The following is a 3,992-nucleotide window of genomic DNA, read 5'->3' as shown; positions in this document are numbered from 1 at the left end:
AAGTTATAGTTAATTTTTAATTACTGTTCTACCTTCTAATTTTATTAAAATTTTTACATTATCTTAACCCTAACAGTAACCCTAACTCTAACCCTAATTTTCCAAATCTAACCCTACCCTATTTTCAAACCCACCCACTAATCTTCACACACTCAACAAAGAAAGAAATATAGAACGAGGGGAGCAGGGGAGAAGAAGAAGAGAAGAAGAGGAGGAAAGGGGAGGATGGTGCTGATGGAAGGAGGACCACCATCACCGTCGCCGTCACTGAGCTATTGCACCGCCGTAGGAGCTGTCCAGAGTTGTCGTTCTATTTTGCTCTTACTCAACTGTGTTCTTGGTTCACTACTATTATAAATTTTTTTTTAATTTGTTCTTCATTTTAATTTGTTCACTGCTGCTATTCTTGATTTTAATTTTAGGATATTTGCATTCTGAAGATTTGTTGTAGCAGCCGTCATTGAGCAACCTCTCCTCGCCGAGAAATAACATCCCAAGCACTCATCTGCTACTGGTTCAATTTATTTCTGCTTGTTCAATTTATTTCTGAGTTGCTGCCTTGCTGGGTTTAGGAATTTTGTTAATAGTAGCATTGAATGATTCTTTTGAAGATGGAACAATTCTGCTTGTTCAATTTATTTCTGAGTTGCTGCCTTTCTGGGTTCAGGAATTTTGTTAATACTATCTTATTCTACCTTGCTAATTTTGTTAATAGTTGAATTAAATAATTCTGTTGAAGAATGTTTAAAAAAATAAAGAAACTATTCTTCTAACTATTTTAAAAGCTGTAATCTTGTGTTCTCTTTGCTGTTATTAGTTACAACTGCTTAATTATGAAATTTAGAATCTAATAAATGTGTCATATTCTTATAGCTTGCATAGCTTTAATTTTTTCTCACTTTTTGGTAGAATTGAAAAAGAAAAAATATGTTCTTATTTGGGATCAAACTTGCCTAAGTATGGAGCTCATCTTTCACAATTTTATTTGATGCATATATAAGATCAAGTAGAAAGGAAAGAAATGAGAGAACCTACTCAAGTAAAGTAGACACAAGATGAATGCAATGTGTATAGATAAATAGTAATAAAAAAATAATAAGAAATCTATTTGAAGAGAATATAATGTTGATGACAATATATATTATGGTAAGAGAAGAATGGAGGTTGTGACTTGTGATAATGTCTTAGATTTTTTGTTATTTGAACTACTTGTGACAATTTTTTGTGTGTTTCAACAGATGGATTTAGAGCCTTAATTTTCCTTTAGTTAGGCAATCTAATTGATAAGTTATGTGTTTTTTTGTTGTATGCAATAGCACTATATATTATTATATTATGACAGTGGAAGAAACTAACCCACCAAATGCGTGAAAACCAAGAAGTTATATGAAATTAGCTATTATATATACCAGTTTCGATTAGAAGGTTTTATTGGCTTTATATTTTTCTACCAACATATATATAATTACATGGGAAGAAATTTGGTGAATTACATGAGAAGTAATAGTATTCATTGAATAAGCTATCTAGATTTTCTTATGCAAAAAAATGTGGCATCTACTTCACATTGCTCACAGCCCAACAACATTGAATATGATATGGCTATGGAATGGTACTTATGATGAGTTATTTTGATGAGAAACGAATCTCTCCCAAAACACCAAAAACTAGCCGGCAAGTGTACCGGGTCGTATCAAGTAATAAAAACTCACGGGAGTGAGGTCGATCCCACAGGGATTGAAGGATTGAGCAATTTTAGCTTAGTGGTTGATTTAGTCAAGCGAATCAAGTGTTGGTTGGGTGATTTGTGATTTGCAGAATGTAAATTGCATGAAATTAAAGAGAGCGGGAAAGTAAATTGCTGAAACTTAAAGAACAAGAAATTAAATAGCAGAAACTTAAAGTGCAAGAAATGTAAATTGCAGAATCTTAAAGCGCAAGAAATGTAAATGGCTTGAAAAGTAAAGGGGATTGGGATGAGGAATTGCAGAATTTAAACAAGGAAAAACTAAATTGCATCAAATAGAAAAGAAAAAGGGAATTGGGATTGAACCGGATATGAAGCAGAAAAGTAAATGAACATAGAAAGCAGTAAACAGAGAAGTGAAATGGGAAATTCAGATCTCAGGACCCAGAGACTAGAAAAACCAAGTCTAGATCTCAATGCCTTCCTAGATCAAACAAGAACAATAGCAAGGAAATTGTAAATTGCAAAGAAAAGAGATGAAGAACAATAAACCGGAAATGAAATTCAGTAAATAAAGCAGAGAGATCCAAGATTGAGATTGAAACAGAATTTCTTCAATTCTCAAATCCAAGATCCAAGACAAAGGTAAAAATGAAATTGAAAGCAATGAAAGCAAGAAATTAAAGTTCACTCAAGTTCAAAAGCTCTCCGAAAACTATATTGAAAATTCTAAAAGGAAAGCTCCCCGAAGAACTTGAATTCTATCCTATTTATACACTTTCTTCAAATGATCTTCAAGCCTTGAGTTGGGCCTTTGTTCTTGATGGAATTGGGTTGAAAGAGGCCTTGGTTGATTGCTCTTGAAGATTGAAGAAGAACCGAAGTGAACCAATTGAACCGGAAATGAAGTTAGCCAACGTTGGTCTTCAACGTGGCCTTCCCCCTTTGTGATTTAAGTGCCAACGTTAGCCTCCAAGTTAGGGGGCTAACGTTGGAGCTAACGTTGGCTACTTCCAAAGAGTGATTCATATGCCCAACGTTAGCCTCCAAGTTAGGGGGCTAACGTTGGGGCTAACTTCATGCAACCCGGTTCAATTTTCACTTATTCCATTGTCCTCTCTTCACTCCTAGCCATTCCTCTTTGCTTCAACCTTTCTCCAAGCCTTCTTCACCTATCATTGATCAACCAAACTAATCAAAGTTTTGCTCAAAATCATGAGGTATTCAATCTTCCACAATATGCAACAATTATAGCTTAAAACCTCATGAAATGGCATGAATTCACATATAATCAAGGGAATCAAGGGAAACATGAAATTCTACTCAATTAGCTTGCTTGTAGCTTAAGAAAGTGCATAATTCTAATGAAAACAAAAGAAAAAGACTAGCTAAAATGGGCTAAGATGACTTGTCATCAACTTACTACAAGAAAGAGCAGACAAAACACGGTCAAGAGTATATCAAATATTACATTTAGGTTAATGCGCCTGAAATCATTTTCAAATATGAATTTTGTATTGTATATTTATCATTTATTGTCATGTTTTTATTCTTTAAGCGTCAAGAGGAGGAATTGAGGAAGCTGAAAGCCAAGTTGAAAACTAAAATTTAAATGTCCTGGAACATCTTATTTTATATTTGCTAATTGTTACTGTTTCTATTTATTTAATTCTATGTTTTGATTTTCTTCCTTATCAGAAGAAATAAATTAGGGGTAAGGACTTCACGATTTTGATTTGTAAATATGCTCTTGGTTGGTGCTTTACTGATTTGCATAGCACATGTTTAATGAATTGCTTGAATGCTTTTTTTTTTTCTGTCTATGAATTTATTCAATCCTTACTCAAAATTTCTGAAATGGCTATTAGACACTCATTATCCAAGCTATCTTTGTGACAACTTTGTGATTTGAATGTATTAGTTAAATATATATAGTAGCAGAAGAAAATAAATCTACGATATGTCCAAGTTGAAGCTTATTAGTTTCTATATATGTAGCCATTCAACAGTTTTCAATATGCTTACTATGGGAGAGATCATAAGATGGGTTCTTTCCACACCAGTGCAGTTCATTAGAGGCACGTCCTATTTCAAAGAGAAAGGTGATACTGTTATTGGAGGGACCGTGAATGAGAATAGGGTGCTACATATTAAGGCCACCAGGGTTGGCTTAGAGGGAATGCTCTTTCTCAGATTAGAATACTGTTATTGGTGCATCTAAATATAATATTTTAATGTCTTCTGTATTTTTTTAAGAGACTTTACATGGCCAGTATTACATGTAAAGGATATAATATAATATATT

This window comes from Arachis ipaensis, chromosome B08 (genome assembly GCF_000816755.2).
Source record: "Arachis ipaensis cultivar K30076 chromosome B08, Araip1.1, whole genome shotgun sequence".
Lineage (NCBI taxonomy): Eukaryota > Viridiplantae > Streptophyta > Magnoliopsida > Fabales > Fabaceae > Arachis > Arachis ipaensis.
The sequence above is the reverse complement of the archived record's forward strand: the minus strand, read 5'-3'. Positions refer to the sequence as shown.